The sequence below is a fragment of the Onychomys torridus genome, chromosome 16 (genome assembly GCF_903995425.1).
Source record: "Onychomys torridus chromosome 16, mOncTor1.1, whole genome shotgun sequence".
Lineage (NCBI taxonomy): Eukaryota > Metazoa > Chordata > Mammalia > Rodentia > Cricetidae > Onychomys > Onychomys torridus.
The window spans coordinates 38,476,887-38,497,257 of NC_050458.1; the positions used below are offsets into that span (position 1 = coordinate 38,476,887).

The 20,371-nt window shown below is 49.7% G+C and overlaps 1 protein-coding gene and 1 long non-coding RNA gene across 7 annotated transcripts in view; one reads left to right on the forward strand and one right to left on the reverse strand.

Moving 5' to 3' along the window:
• Positions 1 to 20,371, reverse strand: part of Trappc9 (trafficking protein particle complex 9) — a 468,984-nt gene that overhangs the window by 222,869 nt on the left and 225,744 nt on the right. The window lies entirely within an intron of this gene.
• On the forward strand, positions 8,776 to 20,345 carry LOC118596898. Of its 3 annotated transcripts, XR_004946767.1 has the most exons (6): positions 10,437 to 10,468; positions 11,582 to 11,726; positions 11,840 to 11,929; positions 12,941 to 13,112; positions 14,128 to 14,394; positions 20,320 to 20,345. It is a non-coding gene; the product is annotated as an uncharacterized LOC118596898 (long non-coding RNA). The 3 variants fall into 3 exon arrangements; XR_004946766.1 differs by lacking the exons at positions 10,437 to 10,468; positions 20,320 to 20,345 and adding an exon at positions 8,776 to 9,366 and having other exon boundaries at positions 14,128 to 17,473; XR_004946765.1 differs by lacking the exon at positions 20,320 to 20,345 and having other exon boundaries at positions 14,128 to 17,473.

The window sequence follows — 20,371 nt, forward strand, 5'->3', positions numbered from 1 at the left end:
CCCTGCTGGCTTCATCACCAGGTGACTTATTTCCAGTTTCCCTGGGAGACCTAGGGATTGAAGCAAACCCAAGGAGTTCCTTGTTTCCCGGACATCCAGGCTAGGCAAGTCCAGTGCCAGGCCCCTGGCCCACTTTGTCGCTGGCCCTGAAAACTGCTGTCGCCCCTCTTCAGGTGACCTGTCCCCCCTCAAAGCAAAAGGTTGATCAGACCAGTCCAGGCTGGGCAATGCTTGCACAGCAGACTTGGTCCCATTGACCCCAAGCTATGTAACCGTGACCCTGTCCGTGCCTGTAGGGAGGTGGCCAGCCAGCTTGGAGCAGAGCACAAAGGCTCCCATTGTATGTCTCATGTGACTGTTGCAAAGACACACTGACTGGGTGCTAGGAGCTAGGAGAATGAAGGGTCGGGGCCCAAAAGGCCCAAGCCTAGCCTATAGGGGCTGACAGACACTCTGCACGGAGAAAGGGAAGGACCCCTAAACAGGAGAACAAGTCCTGTGAAGTTCACCAGCTAGATAGGAGCCCATGCCCCTTCCCCATGAAAAGCTGAGCCAGATGAAATTCCCGAGCCCGTAGCCAGGCAGTGCATCTCCCTTACCCATACCCACCCACCTGTCCTAGGCTCGCCCTCTCCTGTCTTTCACTCCCTGTGGGACCTGCCTCCTTGTTTCAGCTGTGACTCCTCCATCTTTTTCCAACCCAGGGCTGAACTGGGCCGGATGCACATAAATACCTAACTGAAGTGGATATGGAAGGCCAGGGGAAGGGTGGACCAGCTGCTGTGACTCTTTCTTGCTCCTGGAGGAGCTACTGATGGAGGCCTCTGGAGTCCCAGATACATTCCCACACTCCCGGAGAGTGAGCTCAGTGGAACAGCCCTGCGCACCACGCTCAGATGAGTGGCCACTCGGATGCCTCCACTTTTAGGCTGCCAAAATCTTGCTGCCCAGGGTGTTTCCTGTAGAAACGACCAGGTTCCCCTGGAGAGATGATGGAAAGCCTCATCATCATCACAAAGTTGCAGAGTGAGGGAGCTCATATGGGGGGGGGGGGTAATTAACTGTGGTGATCTAGATAGGAGCAGAGATGAAGGACATAGGAAGTGGGGCAGGGGTGCAGTGGAGGCAGTGAAGTCGGCTTCAAAGGCTTCTGATCTGCCCTTCTGGGCCTTGATGAAGTTACAAAAATAATGAGAATTGAAAACTCAGAGCTACAACTGCCCCCACCCACCCAGCAGTCTCAATCAACTGCCAATGACTTGGCCAAACCCCAGCTCAGCTTCCAAGGCCTTCCACGGCTGCCCTATCCCACCCCTGCTGACCCACCTCCAGCCAGCCCCACAATCCTGCCCCAGAACCCTGGCCAGCTGCAACTCTGGTCTCCATGGCTCCCTTAATCCAACAGCCTTCTTTCTTGCTGGCCAGCTCCACACATTCCACACAGCTTCTCCGCAAATCACCCATGGAAGCTTCCATTAATGGAACACGTACTCTGCTTCTTACAGACAGCAGGTTTCCCTGGCCTTCAGAATTTGGAGCACCATGTGTATTCTACAAAGGGGAAAAGTGGTATCAGAGGGTCTGAGTAACCTACCTACCAGCTAATGAATCCAAGAACCAGGGGCCATATGTTCTCAAATCACCCCTTCTCCTGGTCCCTTCCATCTGTACACTGTGACCAAAGGTACCACTGCCTAAGGCTGGCCAGAAACTGATGAGAACTTCAAAGCAGGCCCATGTGTGAGTGATGGGGCCAGTGGAAAGGTTTGGCAGACCTCTGGAAGTCCCATGCTTGCATCTCTGTGTGGTAAACATACAGTGCAGGGTTAACAGGATGGACTGTGAGTCAGGAACATCCAGCATGCTGGCTCTGCCGCTCAGCAATTATGAGAACCCAGAGTACTTGAGTCCTTTACCAATCTGCCCAACGGTGATATCGGTGACTTCATGACCATGACAGAAGTGGTACTTGGCACACAGACAGCACTTCAACCCTCACCACTGTGTCCTACGGATTCCCACTCTACTCTGTGTCACCACCAACTTGTGCACAGACCACACTCAGTTCTCTTCTGCATCTGAACTGCCTGAGCCCCTCTGGAATCTGGGGTGAGGACTGTCCCCTAGCTTTCTTCTAGCATGCTTCTCTGATCACACATCCCCTGCAGGTGGACGCCTTAGTTCTGTACCTGGCATTTTCTAGTACTTGGCATTAGAAAGCCCTCTAAGGCAGTCACAAGAGGAGAGAGAGGAGTCAGCAATAAGGAAATGGGGAGGGAAGCCCCCAAGAGCAAGGCCCTCTTTATAAGCACCCCTATTCATTCTAGCAAGGACCTGAAGCCTGGCCAACATGATGGCTATTAGCTCCACGACACCATGTAGAGCCTTTCTCTAAGCCTGGAGCCTGGTGGGTGGCTCTCTACAATTCTTGGGTTTTAGTCACTTCCCAGACTTACAACTGGGCTCATGAATCATCTTTATCAGCTCCCTGCCAACCCATGAGGATCTTTCTCACTCATGGCAGGCACCTCAACAGAAACTGACAGAGGTATGGCCTGTTCTGTTTTATTTTATTTTATTTTAATTATTTTAAGCACAGCATTAAAATAGGCCCAGCTGGAATAAGACTGCGAGAAGCCCAATCTGATATCGCTTTACGATACAGGCCTTCTCTGAGATAGTAACCACTAGGTGTCTTTCCTAGTCATGTTACCCAGGCAGCGAGGACACTGTGAACATTTGAGAGCATTAGAGACAGGCTCTACCTGTAGCTGTCTGACTGGAGACCTAAGCAGCTCTTAGAGTAAACAGACCCAAAAGGTGACGACAGTCTCTAGATACAAACCTGGCAGACCCTAGATAACAACAATATGAAGAACTTCCTTGGGCTGAGGCTGAGGACAGTCAATCATGTGTACTAGAATGAGGTCCTTTTACCTTTCCATCAGCTTCACGTGAGATTGGCCAGTGAGTGTTTGAAATCCTGAAGCAGATACACAATTATGAACTGCATCTTGATGACTGGGCAATAACTTAATCTGTAAAATGCTTGCCCCAGAAGCATGAAGCCCTGAGGCACCTCCCCCCCCCAAAAAAAAAAAAACCAACCCACCTAAAAAAGCTGGATATGGCAGCATGTACCTATAACCCCAGTACTAGAGAAGTGGCAGAGACAGGGGGATCCCTGGGGCTCTCACTAGTCAGCCTTGTTGCCACAGGCACACTCACATGCACAAGTATGTGCACACACTCGAGTGAGCACACATAAACTCATATACACTCACACACAGCTGCATCTTCAGCAAGCAAGTAGTTCACAAAGACAGCAAGTAGGGGTGAGGCAGGAGGTGAAAAAGGAGCAGGAGAGGCCACTCCTCCAAAACTTAGGGTGGATCTCTAGCTGCCAGCCAGATAAGACCTCGGGAAAATTCCCTGCCCCTTACTTCAGTGAAGGATCTAGCCTCCAAAGAACTTTCCCATGCTCCTCAGGAGGCACACTTGCAAATTTTATTTATTGAAGATACAATACAACAAACACTTAGAAGACATCAATCACCACAAAGGGGACCCCTCCACAGGAAGCTTACCTAAAGCAATAGGGAAAGACTACAAGCAAAAGACAGTACATAAGAATCTTGTGGGGTGCTAGGAGTGAGGAACTCAGGGGGCTGGGGTGGGGTGCTAGAAGGGAAGAGGAACTCAGGGGGCTGGGGTGGGGTGCTAGGAGGGAAGAGGAACTCAGGGGGCTGGGGTGGGGTGCTAGGAGGGAAGAGGAACTCAGGGGGCTGGGGTGGGGTGCTAGGAGGGAAGAGGACAGCTATAATACACGCCTTGCTACTGCGCTAACGAGGTTCTAGTTCAGCAAAGACCTGGTGGAGGGAAGGGGGCAGCCTCATGGCTACCTGGAGAAAGAATTCGTAAGAGTTTCCACAGAGTTGTGGACATATGTATCCACATATTCCTTTGACCTGTTCAGCTAAGATAAACTAGGGCTGAGTGCCAGGGAGAGAGAAGGAGTGGGGATAAATACAGAGGCCGAGGGAGGGAGGGACGGGGGAAGCCATTGTAAGGACTGTGGGTTTCTTCTGAGTAGCCAGAGAGGCACAGCTGGGAAGTGTCACTTTGGTTTGGATGGGATTACTAAGGGAGCTATAAACAATAGACTACTGGGGGGAACACTAGAAACTAGTTAGGGAGCTAGGGTGGCAATCCAAGCTAATTGCCTTGGGTGGGAAGAGAGAGAGTGGCTACAATCCATGCCTTGCTGCTGGGTTAACAAGTTTATAGAGTTCAGCAAAGACCTGATGGAATGGAGGCGGCAGCCTTGCAGCTAATCTGGAGAAAAGCAGTTCAAAGGAATAGCTTTGACAAAGACAATAAGGTAGGCATGTACTCATCTAGGATAGGAGAGGGGTAGAGCCAGAGGGAGGGAAGGAGTGGAGGTAAAGGTACAGGGGTGAGGGTGGGGGTAAATTCAAAGCTGCTAGACACTGGGAGCATTGAAGAGGCAGAGAAAACAGAAGTTACTACAGGGTTAAGCATGGAGGCTACAGAGAAGCATGAAAGATGACTCCAAGCCGCTGGAAGTGGGAGTTTCCGTTGTTGATAGAGCCTGAAAAACACTGGAGTGGAACCTGGTTGAGTTCTGAAGGGACTGGATACAGGAGAGGATCTGCACGCTGGGGAGCAGGCATGACTGTGCCCTTGGAGCTCCAGCAATGCAGAAGTCTTCTCCTCCAGTCAGTACTGCAAGCCTTGAGTGTGCCACAAGATCCTAGCAAATGTGGCATGGCAAAGAGGACCAGGGAGCTCCCATGGGAAGGATCCCAGAGAGCGCCTCACTGCTCACAAGCAGCAGCTACCACTGTAGATCGAAGCCAGCAAAACACCTTTCCAGATTCTCCCGGAGTGAGATGATCGAGACCGCTGTTGTCCTCAGGGTGTGATGAGAGTCCTGTGGCAATCCAAAGAGGAAGACTGCCCACCTGGGCCTTCTTGGTGCATGCCCAGCCACAATTCGATAGCAGTTGGCAGTGTTGGAAAACCTGCCCGAGGCTTCAGAAAACACCCAAAGTACACCACTCTTCGTTGGGTAAGGATACCCAACCAGTTCCTCAGAGCTATAGCATCCATGCTAAAAATCCACAGTCTGAAGAAAGCCAACTGGTTTATGGGTCTGCAGCTTCCGTGTGCCACCATCCTCTGTGGACATCAATCCAGCCACTCAGTGCACAGCCACCGCTGTCCACATTGAGGATGCCTTCTCTGCAGATAGCTCCATCCGGCCCCAGCAACACAGTAAGGACATCTGCCCAATCACTCCCACACAGCCATAGCCATGAGCCACATGAGGACCCCAACTGGATTATCAATGTAGAGCTCTGCAGTTTCACCATCTTCAGGACAAGGACACCTGCCATGGTAATTGGTGATTTTCACAGCCATCTATAAGGTAATGACATCAAGATCTGCTACTCCATTACAGGACAAGGAATGCCGGCCAGGTCCTCACTCTACAACTGACCACAGCTAAAACCCTCAACTAGCATCCTTGTTGCTCACTCATAGCATTGCTGCTGTCAGAGAGAGCAGAAATCCAACTATATTTTCAGTGGGATGCAACATGGCTTCCTGAGGGCAAGGAAGCCCTGTCGGGTCCTCCAGATGTAGTAGCAACCAGACAGAAACTCGGCTGTTTTATTCACACCTCCACTATGCCACCATGCAGCTGCCCAGGAGGTGAGATGCCCTCTACTGGGTTATCATTACCCAGTGCTACTGCATAAACCCCAGAATACAGATGTCTACCCTTGGTCTTGAGGGTGACTGTGCTAAAGCAGCCACTCAGTCAAGTAACAATAAGCTCCACGGTGTGCCCATCTGCAACGTAAAAACACCAAGCCAGGCTTTGGATGTGTGAATGCCGCTGTGACAGCAGTCTGCAGGGCTACAGAGCCTATCCAGGTCCTTAGCATGCCACCCAATGTGGCTATCCACAATGCAAAGACTCCACCCGGTCACACCATAGCTCTCAGGACAAAGACATCCGCCCAGCTCCCTGCTGTGAGACGTTCTGTGGAAGGAAACTGCCCTGATCCTGGTGTACAAATGCACTTGTTAACAGGCCGGAGGGTTTGAAAGCCCACCCACGTTCTTAGAGCAGGTCCTTAGAGCATGGCCCCGGGAATGCAACTATTCACAGAATAAGAGCAATCCAGAGGGTTACCAACTCAGGGCTCCACGGTAACATGGTGGCACACAAAGCTGAGGTCATCCACCCAGCTACATACAGAGTAAAAAGATCTGCCCAGATCCTGGGTATGCAGATGTAGCTGTGACGCAGCCTTACAGATCCCAGATCTTAATACGCAGCCGCAACAATGAGGTCAGCAACCGAGAGAGGGCGCTCCACTGCGCCACCATCCCCAAGATGAGGCTATCTGCCTAGATTCTTACTGCGCAGCCGCCGCAATGCGACAATGAAAGGACGCTTTTCGCTGTATCACCAGCTCCAGACAAACATCAGCCAGGATCCTTAATGCCCAGCCGCCACAGCGCATGTATCCACATGGTAAAGGTGCTCGGTCGGTCGTACCACCATCTTCAACCTTACAGCGCAGCTGTGGCTGTATAGCTCCCGTGGGTTCTAAATACTTGACTACACCTCCATATCTGGGGGTAAGATCCGCTCCGATCCTTAGTACGCACCACCACTATGCAGCTGCCCACAGAGTAAGGAAGGGAGTTCTGAGGTGCCCCTATCCCTACAACAAAAAACGCAGCAGTCACAATGTGGTTACGCACGGTTGGAAACCATCCGCAGGATAAGACCCTCTTAGGCCTTTCGAACACAGCTGCTATGACGCAGTTATCCACAAGATAAGGAATTCCGTTGTATCAACATCACCAGGATAAGATCCACTCGGGCATCTGGCATGCAAATGCTACAATGCAGGTATCCACCAGGTAGTACCGACTCTGTTAAACCACCATCCCAAAATAAAGACATACTCTTAATTCCTTAGTGCGCAAGCAGCAGCAGTGCAAGGTAGCGCGCTCTGAGATTATCAGCGCACAGCTCTGCTGCGCCACCATCCGCGGGAACAAAAATACCACACAAAACCTTACTGCGCCATCAAAATCATTAAAGCTATCCACCCTGCAAGGATGTTTCGCTGGGCATCCGCGCGGCTCCACTGTGCCTCTATCCCCACGGTAAAGACATCCGTTCAGTCACTGAAGTGTAGCCACAAATATGTATAGTTCCCCAGGATCAGGATGACAAAAAGCTGGGCAGGTAATGGCTGGGTAAGGGCATACGCCCAAGTCCCAGCCAAGCGGCTGGAAACCTTCCATGGCTCATCATTATGTGACGACCACAATGCACCTATCCACAGGGTGATGGCGAGCCTCTGTGCCAGTGTCTCCAGGGTGAAAAGATCGGCCAGGCTTCCAGTCGGTTCGAGAGCTGTAGGGTTCTGGGCTCGCAGTTTCCTCAGGGCCGCCCACGCACGAGCTGCACCAACACAGACATCTGGATTTTTTCGGCGCCTCCGCCGTCTGCCCATCGTTCGGCCACATTGTTATGAGAGACCGCAAGCAGAAGACTCCCAGCTCCGCGGTCCGCGCTGCAGGTCTTCTACCCAACCATCTTCAACATAAAAGGCACGGCTCTTCCTGGAGGAACGGGGCCATCCACAAGAACCGCAGCAGCGTACAGATACATGGTGTAGGCACTCGGATCGGCTACCACACACAACCTAACGTCGCAATGAGGACAGACTCTCGTTCCTCCTCGGTCGTGGACACAGGGCACGGTAAACGCGTCTGCTCAGCTCCCAGCCTTGCCGCAGTCTGCAAGGTTAGAGACGTCTGTCGCGGTCTGGTGCGGAGGCAGTTGTGACGCAGACTGCAGGGCGAGTCTGCCAAGATCTCAGTGCGCAGGCGCGGCAATGCGGCACTTTGCAGGGAAGGGACACGTTCTATGGCGCCATCTATCAGGTAAGAAGGATAGTCCAAGTCCGCTATGAGTGGGCACAAAGGCCAGCAATTCTTACGCGGTGAAGCCACACAGGTAATTAGCGCGGCTCCACTGTGGCAGCATCTTCAGGGTATCGGTGCGTGGCTGCGTTGGGGTCTGAAGCCTAGGGATGCTCCGCTGTGAGTCGGCAGGGAAGATCGCCCACGCGAATACTCCGAGCACAATTGCTGCGGCAGTATGGCGATCAGCCGATCTCAGTGCGCAGGCGCGGCAATGCGGCAGTGCGGTACGAGTGTGTTCTGCGATGCCATCTAGCGGGTAAGAATGACGGCCTAGATACTCGGTGCAGAGGCACAGAGGGAACAATGAAAACAGGGTGCCCCATTGGTGATTGGCGCATGGCGCATGTCCCAGTGGGACAGCATCTACCTGGGTTATCCATGCTGTCACACGCGATCCACAGTTTAGAATGTCCTCAGGGTGAGAATATCCACGTAGTTAGGATACGACACAAATGAATGTCCCACTGGGTCTACGGGGTGAGGGTGTTCACACAGGTATTTATTTAGTACTAAGCGGCAGCAGCAAAATGCTCAATGGAAGGAACCTAGCCAGATCGACCAGGGAGCATGGGGAACATACGGCATTGCCACGCGAGGCCCTTCCCGGAGCTCTCCTCTACCCCTCCTGTGGGAGATCTGGGCTTCCTCGCTCTTGTTGGACAGACTCTGGGACACCAGAGACTGTGCTTTTGCAGTGGTAACCTGGGTGCCCTAGTGAAAGAGGCCGGGGGGGGGGGGGGGGGACCGGCGTACCCCTACCGGGCGGCCGAACCAATACTTTAATCCCAGACTTGTGCGTGCTTTGCAAAACCACAAGAGGGACCACGTCTTCAAAAACGAGCTTTAAGAAAGCTTCTGGATTATGTCACCCAGAAAGCCAAGCTACGGGGTTTCCAAGCGCACACTAAAGGGCAATGTGTGTGTTGTACGATCGGGAAGGCTAAGCAACGGGGTTTCCGAGCGCACACCAGAGGGCGATTTGTGACGCAGTAATAATTTCTAACCAAAAGATGAAATTTCAAAGTCCCACCTTTTTCTATTTCTAAAAAAAATCCAGCAATATGGCGTCTTGTATTGGGGAAGCTTTAAGACAAAGGATTTTCATCTTATTTGTTGACCGCGCTGGGGATCATACTAGAGACTATGATGCCACAAGGAATGCCGCTCCCCACCCCCCACCCCACCGCCCAGAGAAAAGCCCCTGTGTCCTGGATGTTCTCATCCATTCTTCAGTATTTACAGAGAAGAGCCTATTGTTAGGTTCACATATGAGGAAACAGAGGCTAGGAATCATACCAGAACCTTCAGCCAGGAAGAAATTGCGTAAGGATTTTGTGGTTCTGATTGTTTGATATGCGGGGTGGGGGTTGGGGCGAAGTGTATTTTTATGTGATTATAGACTTGGGGCCTGTAACAATGCTCGCTGGGTTGCCTTCCTGCCTGCTGGTGGTCAGTTATCTGACTCCAATAAAAGTGCAGAGGTTGCAGGGGCTGTTTGATCGACAGGAGGCTCCTTTTGTTCAGTGGAGTTTTTATATGCTAATTATTAGTTTGCATCTGCCTTCAGATCATAATAGAATGAAGTTAAAATTTGCTGTAACTCACATCGCCTTGTAAAAGACAAACTATGTGGTTACTAATATAATTTAAAATGATTGCTTCTCTCAAAGTTTACAGCCCCATGTTAACTTTAATTTTTAAAACTGTAATGTGTGTATGTGTGTGGTATTTTTTTTTCCAGACTACTCAGGTAAAATAAAAGAAAGAGACGTAATAGATGTGTGTAAATTTAATTGAAAATCCCTACCTGAGCCTCAGTGAAACTGAAACTCCCATATATATGAGAAGTCAGAATCTGCATTGGCATATTCTGAAAATAAATGTGTGTTCAATAAATGAAATACCCAACAACAAACAAACAAAAGAACAGAATATGGAATGAAGGTGCTTTCTGCAGCAGTGGCCAAGCACACATTCCCTTGTTTTGGTTTGGTTTTATCCAAGGCCAGCTTCACCTCTCTCCTCAGCCCTGGGCTCATGACATGGTAGAGCTGGGAATAAAAGGACCTGGCCCCATGTAACTGCAGAGGCCTGCAGGAGAGGGGTGGGCATAGGCTCCTGGGACACTGGAGGCCTGAGTCTCATTTGCATAGATGACGCTTCTTGAGGGGTAGTTCAGTGCTCACTTTGCAACCTGCAGGCTGTGGCTGGATCCCAATGTCCCTGGGGCTCCTATTTCATTGAGTTATGACACAGAATGTTTCTCTCTCTCTCTCTCTCTCTCTCTCTCTCTCTCTCTCTCTTGTTTTTTGTTTGTTTGTTTGTTTGTTTGTTTGTTTTTTGAGACAGGGTTTTTCTGTGTAGCTTTGGAGCCTGTCCATAGCCCAGGCTGGTCTCAAACTCACAGAGATCTGCCTGCCTAAAGGTATGTGCCACCATGTCCTGGCCACAGAATGTTTCTTAAGAGCCAGAGAACTGTCCTGTTTACCAGGAGTTACCAGGAGGACACAGTGCTGACAGCCAATAGCAAAACAAAAAACAAACAAAAACAAAAATGGAGGAGGGGTGCCAACAGCCAGAGCAACAGGTGAAAAGAACCTGAAGGCCCCTCTGCTTGCCCAAAGTGCAGACTGAGAGCCAAGGGTGAGCAGAGAGGTCTCCACTGTGCTTACCACTGTGACTCCCTCCTTGGTCACATCAACTCTTTTCTGGACCACTGAGGAAGTTTAGGAAATCTTTTTACAGAAGCACCTGGAATTCAATTCTGGATGGCTGTTTCCTCATGAGTAAACCAGACTAACAGTAAGACCTCCTCAGTGGATCCTGGGGAATGAGCAGGGACCCACCCAGAAGCAGGGGCTCCCCACCTCCACCATCAGAGAAGCTTTCTTTTTTTTTTTTTCCTCCACCTTCAGAAGAGGTTTTTCAATATAAAGGCTGACTGACAGTCAACACCCAGTGAAGGGCTGGGTGCTACAGCAGTCTTGAAGAATGCTGCTCAATTCCCCCATGCCATGGTTTGAATAAGAAATGCCCCACTGCCCAGACCCACAATGGCTCCAGGACTTGATTACTAGTCCCCAAGTCTGTGGCTGTTTGGGGACTTTGTGGACTCATCATTCAGCTTCCTGCTCAGGCTGGCTTACCATGCCTTCCTGCTATGAAGGCTTCAGCCTTCTGGAACCCAACATTAATTGCTTTCTTCCTTAAATTGCTCATGGTCTTGGTGTGTTATCATAGCAACAGAACCTATATTTTATATCCCCACACACACACAACCAAGAATTCTCCAGGAAAAATCATCATGTTGAGAGACCCTAATATGAACTTCTAGAACAGCACTCAGAGTTGAGGAGGTATTAGGACACAGCTGAGACTTGCTATTGATAGCCCTGACTTCAGGTACTCTCCTGGGAGCTGTTGATGGCCTCTGGAGACAGTAGCTAGCAGACTAGGAAGAGACAGAGCCAGGCCTTGACGTGGGTGGCCTGGCTCCAGAGTCTGTGAGTGATCCACCACTCTCTGCCTATCCATCCAGAAAAGAGGGGCAGAAAATGGCAACAGCTGAATCCTCAGCTATGGAAGCTTGTGTCTATGGGTACAGTACGTAAATGAGAGGATCCAGCAAGCGGTTTAGCAGGATGCATCTCTTACATTCAAGAACTACAAAGATGGCAAGAGGCGTAAGTACTGTAACTATGCAGATGTTGTACATAGTCAGCTCCGGGCTGCAGACCAGAGGGTGGGCTGCTACCTCTGCCTGAGTGGACCCTGGAAGGCTTCTTCTCCAAACCAGGAAATGCCATACTTTGAGGAGAGACAAGAAAAGAAGACACTGAAGAGGGAAGACACATGAAGGGGTACAGAACACATCGAGGACCCACAGGTGGGTTACTGTAGACCCCACCCATAGACTTCCAACAGTCTGTGAAAATAATAGGTATGTAGTGGGAAGGGGTGTGGGAGACAGCTACAGAGCTGTTTGGAACCAGCTCTAGAGCCAGGTGTAGTGGCACACACCAATGACCACAGCACTTGGAAAGCTGAAGTAGAAGTAGTTCATGTTCAAGGCCATCCTGGGCTATATAGCAAGTTTAAGATGAGCCTGGACATACAGTGTGACTCTCCTGACAAGGCCACATTATCCCTGATGATTTATCTGGGTGACTTAAAGGCCACAGCTCTGAAGCAGGCAGCTTTGGTGACACTGTGTTCAGGGTGCTAAGGTTCCCCCGCTGCTGTCTTAAGGGGGAACACTACTGCCCTCAGCCTTGCCTAACAAAGAAGTTGACATGGTACTTCTTTGGCATTCCCCATGGTACAGAAGCTCCACTCCCATTTAGCCCCTTAGCCCTTTTTAGAAAAAGTCCTAACTAGCCATACTGACCAAGTTCAAGTTGCCATAGTTAACTCTGCCCGGACTGGCTCTGACAGTTATCTGTGCTATACCATACCTAGGCCCCAAGCCATAAGCACTAAACTTGCTTGCACAGTCGCAGAAAGCCCTGTTAGGTTATTTCCACCCTCCTAGCAAGAGGTGGCAGCCTGACTGGTGAGAATATGGCTTATAGGGAATCCAAGAGGCCCTCTTCCTCCTCTCTCTTTCCTCAGTTCCTCCCCTACTTCTGGGCATCCGCTTCCCAATAAAGATCGTACAGTATTAGGCTTCCTGTCACTGAATCAATGACACAGAGATAATTAGTGACAGCACCCACAGGCTTCGTCTGGGATCTCCAGGAAAGGGTGACTGCTCAAACAGTGCCTGACACGTAATGAACACTCCACCAACATATGGTGAATTGACAAATCAATTGGAAATTCATTCTCAACAGTCAGCTCTTTGGAGCCCTCAACTAATGCTGTTGAATCTGTCTCCTCCCTGCCTCCGTGTCATTAGGTATGAGTCTCAGAGCCATGAGAATGATGCTTTCTGTCTGCCTTCTCTGGGACCATGGCTTAAGCAAGGCACCCCGGTGCACCCTCTCTTGCTGCCTTCCTCCTTTGGACATCAAGACCTCCTTCCCTGGATTAGCTCATCCTGATGCCTTCTAGACTTAACTTCTACCAAGGTAACTTTTCTTAGTTTCTCTCCCCATTCCTGGGCTGGCTTTGCCCTTCAGTAACATCTCAGTGGCCGACACTGCTCACCCAGTGGACAGAGGCTCTGGGAAGGAAATGCCTTGCACTCAGTACTCTTGCCACTACCCATAAGTCCTACCCCTTCCTCTCCTGCATGGCAGCCAGTGAGGAAGCCCAGGGTGGGCCACTCTACTGCCTCAGTCTTGAGTGGCAGGAGGCTCCACTCCAGCCTATCCCTGGGATGGCAAGGACAGGGGAAACGGTAACTCACTAGGTCAAATCAGTTCATAATCACTACTTAAAAAAAAAAAAGTCTGGTACCCAGATCAAAAGGAACTACAAAGGACAAAATGCTTAGTGGGTGAATCATGGGCTGAGCTCAACCTTCAGAACGAAGTCAAGGCTGGTGCTACTCAGAGAGCCTCCTTGCCTCCTTCTCATTTGGCATCTGAACAAAGGGCAAGGATGCCATCCAAGCCAAGGTCTGCATCCCAGGAAATGAACCAGATTTGCAGTTCGTTCTCACTGTGCACCCCAGGGAAGCAGTAACTAAAGAGGCGCCTCAGAAACCTACCCCTAGAGCACCAGTTAGACTTATCTGAGGAGTAGGCATGATGCCTACCACAGGCTCCTGGCTGTGGGACGTGTTCTCATGGCGGCTGTCCCACCAGGAAACAAGTTGAGCTGGGCCTGTCCATGAGGCCTAGCAGGTGAGTCAATGCCAAAGGTGAGGAAGCTGTTGGGAGGGCACCACAGACCAAGTGGATGTGGGAAGGGAGAAAGGGAATGCCAGGCATTTGCACTCAATGTCTCTTTGTGAACAAAGGTTTGTTAGGAGACTCCTGCCAGGGAACTTTCTTAGGCTTCACAGGTCCAAGTCACATGCAGATAGATGCTCAACCTATCTTCTTTCCTCCCCTTGGTATCAGTTTCCCTGTATCCTCGCAGCCACCCTGCATCCTCACATCCGCTCAGCTTCCTCACAGCCACCCTGTATCCTCACAGCCGCCCTGCATCCTCACAGCCGCCCTGCATCCTCACAGCCGCCCTGCATCCTCACAGCCACCCTGCATCCTCACAACTGCTCAGCATCTGGCCCAGAGTTCAGTCAGAAGAAGCATTTGCTGAAGCCCATCTCTGACACATGGACACTGTCCCAAAAAGGAGTTCCTGCCCTGGGTTCCACAGACTGGGTGGTGACAACCCCAAGATACTGTAAAGAACTACAGTAGGAACCGCCAGTGACCTTCCTCAGAGGAGGCTTGTGCCATGGTAAGCCACAGGCAGGGACCACACCAGACACCTGCCCCTTCCTCCATTCAGTTGTCAAGCCCAGATCACCTGGACCCCCTTCTCTGATGTCTTAGGGCTGTGACTGGCTGGCAATCATGCAGTAACTACTCAGTGTTAGGCTCATGTCAGTCCTCCTGAGGGCCATTGCTTCTCCTATTTGCTCATCACCTCCTCAGATCGGCACAGGGTTGTGTATTGAGTGGAACAACACATGCAAAGGAACAGCCTGCCTCCAGCTATTAGCAGCGAAGACCCAGTAAGTGGCTCCTTACCAGGATGGGTGGAACCTGTTATTACAAGGAGGCACCAAGTTGGCAGGAGGGTAGGGAAGAGCACTCACTGGGGAGTGACATCTGAGAACTCAATGCCTACCAGTGTAGAGAAGGATGCTGGGAGGAACAGGGTCCTGGTCCCAGGCAAGAGATATGCATGTGCCAACGCTCACGGCTATGACAGGAGATGGGGCTGGCATGGTAAGGAGGCAAGGGGGCCTGGGAACGCTGCTGGACTTTATTCGGAGAGAAATGAAAAGGCGTGAAGGGTGAAGTGAAATGCTCCGTTTTCAAATTGTGAAGAGAAAGACAGATATACACACGTGTGTACATGCCTGGAAACTGATAGATCATAAGTAAATTACATAGCACACTGTCTCTGGGGGAGTATCTGAATCACTGATTCATACATTTGTCAGGATGAATTGGGAGGTAGAGAGGTCATGAATTTAATCCACTCCAGACCTCTTTTCCTTAATAACTGTGCCCTGTATGTACAGAAGGTCTGAGGGATGGTAGAATGGAACAGAAACTCCAGATTAGCATCTAGCACAGTCCCCTACCAAAACTGGGATGCTGGACAACCTAACAAATCTCTCAAAACATCTGTCCCCTCATTTGCCAACCCATAACCTTTCCACCTGAAAGCATGGGCTACATGTCACATCTTGGGACACAAAGCCCTGTTTCCTACTATAATGAACACTAGGGAGGGTCATTACAAGCCTGCCTGGTGGACTCGGCACAGAAGCCTTGAGAAAATTAAGGACACTTAAGTCCTTCAGGCTGAACATGCCGTGTGTGTCCCTGAGAGCCTGCCTCTAGCCTGCACTGTGCTGCAAGCGGAGGACAGGAGCGCCAAGCTCTCTGCACCCTGGGCTTCCGGCTGGACCCAGAACTGTGGGCAAAATCAGCAAGGGATGAGACAGAAGGATGAGTATGGCCAGAAAAGACACCCTACAATCCAGATGGGCTGAGCCCTGTCCTCCCATGGGGAAGTCCTCTCCCCACAGTCCTCCTATGCCTCCCACACCTGGAGGTTTTCAGGGTCCCCCAGAGGTTACCAGCTTTAGTCAACTGCTTTACCATACCTCTCGCCCTCCCATCACTAGGCTTTTGAAAAGAAGCCCTCTATTTAGTTTGCAGCATGCCCTCTCTGACGTGGCCACCAGTTTCTGAAAATAATCCTAAAGGTTATGTCCAATGAAAGCTCCCTTTTCTCGTATTCCTCCGCTTGGGCCTCAGGCCTGGTATATGGCCACCTCTGGAGCATGGAGCAGTGGGGGCCAGAAGCACAAAGGACATTGCCAGCCAACACAGACCCTTGACATGGCTAGCATAGGGTACCAGTGCACTGGGTGGGACAGAACACCCAGACCACCTAATCCTCATGTTCTGAGCCTGACTGCACATGTGAGTTAGGGGGTGGGAAATCATCAGATTCCTGGGGCAGGGCTGAGAACCTTCCGTATGAACTGAGGACCGAACATGGAAGTTAAGACACTGCTGGTGGTGTGTGTGCTTTTGGGGAGAACAAGGCAGGATACTTTGTCTTGAAAAGTGATCAATATGGCAGATTAATGCACAGAAAACAGAGTGCAGATGAAACTCCCTAAAATATTTATGATGTTCGAGTGGTTTTTTTTTTAACAGAAGCAAGTTTTTCCTGTGCATGCCAGCCCACTCCATCAAAAGAACACTTTAATAAGGCAACTCCTGCAGGAGGCTCAGCCTGGGCGTCGCAGCAGGACGCGATGGTGTGTTTCATAAGATATTCATGGCTCTCTCTAGAAAAGAACATTTTGGGAAGTAGGAAGCCCTTCTCCTTTATCAATCTGGCCATTTTCATAACCAGAGAAGTAATAATAGAGCGGATGCGCTAGAAGCTTCTGCTGCTTTTTTGCCTTAAGGGAAAAAGGAGGTGGTGGAGAATTCTGGGTGATGATAATAGTACCATATATTAAACCTGATGTCATTCATCAAGTGATGGGCAAGAGGCTGTGATGTGTGACTTTTACTCCTCTGGGCTCAAGTCTCCACGGGAGCCTTGGCTCCAGATGCTGAACAGCAGCTCTTGTCTTGGCCTCGCTGTTAGAAAGCCCTCTAGGAGCCCCCCTTCCTTTCCTCAAATATCACAAATATTGCAAGCTAGGCTCAGGCTGGTTTGGCTGAGATCTCTTGGGTTCTGAGGTGCCTCCCAGACACAGCCTCGTTTTTTAGTTGCTCAAAAATAGTCTTCACCAACTTCCCTTTGCTGGTTTCTTACCAGTCACTCACTCACTGCACATTTACTGAGCAACTAGAATTCAGATTTTAGGAGTAATGTCCTGTGCAGGACTATGTATACAGAAGTAAGATGAGTAAGAAAAAGGCGTATGACATGGAACACAGACCCCTGGTCAAAGGGCCTTTATCTTAGGAAGGATGCAACAGTACCATCCTGGTTAGTAGGTGCCAGTGTCTTAAAGGATCATGTCTGCTTTCAGACCCACAGCAGGGTGAGGGTACATTGGAAAAGTCTCAAGACACAGAAAAAACATGTGTGAACTGATGGGGATGTGTCAGGTGTATTTGGGGTTGAAACAGCAAAAAGGACTGTATGAGTCCAAACATGACATTGGGACAGCAAAAATAATGAAGGCCTTGCACTAGCACAGCCAGTTCACACAGGCAGAGGCTGTGGATGAGGCCTGTGCCATGAGGACACCAAGCGAGGTCTGTGCACGTCCAACAAGACAACCAGGCCATGCCTCCTAATAGTGCCACTCCCTATGAGACTATGGGGGCCAATTCCATTCAAACTACCACATTCCATTCCTTGGCCCCCATCAGCTTATAACAATATCATAATGCAAAATGCACTCAGTTCAACTTCAAAGGGTCCCAGAGTCTATCACAGTCTCAACAGTGTTTAAAAGTCCAAAGTTTCAAAGTCTCTTCTAAGATTCAGGCAATCACTTAACTGTAACCCCCTGTAAAATCAAAACCAAAAAGCAGATCACATACCTCCAACATATAATGCACAGGATATACACTACCATTGTAGTGAAGGGAGCATAGTGAGGAAATACCAGACCAAAGCAAGAGCAAAAACCAACGGGACAAACTCCAAACTATGCATCTCCATGCCTGATGTCAAAGCACTCTTCAGATCTCCAACTCTATTCAGCTTTGTTGACTGCAACACACTTCTTTTTCCTGGGCTGGTTTCACACCCTGTTAGCAGCTCTCCTTAGCAGGTATCCCATGGCTCTGGCCTCTCCCACATCTTGGGGTTCTCTAATGTTGCAGCTTCACACAATGGCCTCTCTAGTCCTCCATTCAAGGACACCTCTGACACACGTCTTGCATCAGTGGTTTTCCTTAATCTCAGGGGCAAATTCCACAGCCCTTTTCTCATATCCTTAATGCCAGAGCCACATGGCCGAAGCTGTCAAGTTCTGCTGCTTACCGGGGCTGGAACATGGCCCACTTGTTCAATTACATCTTCATCAGCTTTCTGTCCTTCACTGCCTAAGCTTGGTTTTCCTGAAACTGGATCTCTAGACCAGGCTGGCCTCAAACTCAGAGATCTGCCAACCTCTGCCCTCCCAGTGCTGGGATTAAAGACATGCACCACCACACCCGGCTCTAAGATTTTCTTTAGTTCCTTTTCACGAATTGGAAACTTAGCAGAGTGGGATCTTGCCCTGAGGTCACCACTCCCTTTATTCCATTTCTTAATCCAATTAACTCCTTAAATACATGATCTAGCTCTATCCCACTTCCTGGTGCCCCTTTTCTCAATCTGTACATTTTGTATTTTTATTTGATCAGCTTGCTCCTTTTCATTATAAATCTTCATTAAAATTAACACTAAAAACCACAGGACAGAGTCTATACTGTTTTGAGATTTCCTCTGCCAATGGAATTAATCCAAAAACTCTTCACTTTAGCCTCAGGCAGACTCTTCAGACAAGGACAAAAAGCAGCCACATTCTTCACCAAACTATCACAAGAATGATTTCTAGGCAACATACTACAATTCTTCTCCTTTGAAACCTCTTGAGCCAGGCCCCACAGTCCCAATCACACTCAGCACCACTGTCTTCCATGCACCTACTAGTATGGCCCATTAAGCAGCGCTTAAAACATTCTACTGCTTTCCTAACCCAAAGTACCAAAGTCCAAATTCCTCCAAACAAAAACATCATCAGGCCTATCACAGCAATACCCCTAGTCTCTGGTACCAACTTATTTCTTAGTTAGGGTTTCTATTGCTGTGAAGGGACACCATGACCATGGTAACTCTTATAAAGGAAAACATTTAACTGAGGTGGGGGCTTGCAGTTCAGAGGTTTGGACCATTATCATCATGGCAAGGAGTGTGGTGATGTAGAGGCAGACGTGATGCTGGCTACATGTTGATCAGAAGGCACCAGGAAGCTAAGTGTCACACTGAGTGGAGGTGGAACAAAAGAGACCTCTAACCCTGGGGCCCACAGTAACACACTTCCTGTAACAAGGCCACACCTCCTAATAGGGCCACTCCTTTTGGGGGCCATTTTCTTTCAAACCACAGAAACCATAGTCAAGAGATTTTACTTTTACTTAATTGAGCCTCTTCCAAATACAGTCAAATTTCATGCCAGAGCCAGAGGGACTAAGAGTCCCCAGGAGACCCAGGTAGGCCCAACTGTGTTACAGTAAGATGAGGTATGATGACCAGAGGGCCAGGGTAACATCAAGACCAGGGCGAAAAGGAGAGAATCCCAACAGTATAATCCTGAAGGCAGCAAGCCTGTGGGGACATAGGACTGTGATTTGGAATGAGCTCAGGAAACACAAGCTAAATTTAGCCACAGCCAGAGAAAACCATGATCCAGATGACAGAATGCTGAAAAAAAAAAAAAAAAAAAAAAAAAAAAAAAAAAAACTCAGTCTATGATCAAGCGGAACAGGAACCCAGTGACTGGTCCCTCCAATCCATAGGTAACCAAGATATACAGGAGAGCCGCATCGGCAACTCCAGTCTCATATCTGCCCTCCGGCTTCAAGGCAATTCTCACTGCTCAACTCTGCCATCCTCTTAGGAACAGGGTCACTTCCGTAAACAACTCAAGTGGAGGCAGGGCTGGGGTGTCAATGCAGTCTGTCAAATGTTTGCATTGCAAGCATGAGGACCTGAGATTGATCCCCAAAGCCCACATTTTAAAAAAGACAAACAAACACATGAACAACAGCAAGGCATAGTGGCGTGAACTTGTGATCCCAGTGCTAGGGAAGTGGAGACAGGTGGAGCTCTGGGGCTCACTGGATAGCCAGTCTAGCTTACCCAATGGGACCCTATCCAATGAGCGACACATCTCAAAAGAAAATAATAAATGAAGGAAGAAGGAAAAAATGAAAGAAGGGAGAGGAGGAGAGGGGAGGGGAGGGAATACTGGATAGCCCCTGAGGAATGGCAGCCAAGGCTGTTGTGGTAGTTGGAATGTATCTCACAGAGAGTGGCACTATTAGGAGGTGTGGCTTTATTGGCATGAATGTGGCCTTGTTGGAGGAAGTATATCACTGTGGGGGCAGGCTTTGAGGTTTTCTATGCTCAGATTACCACCCAGTGTGACAGTCGACTTCCTGTTCCTATAACATATAGGACACTCAGCTACTCCTCCAGCACCATATCTGCCTGCAGCGGCCATGCTCCC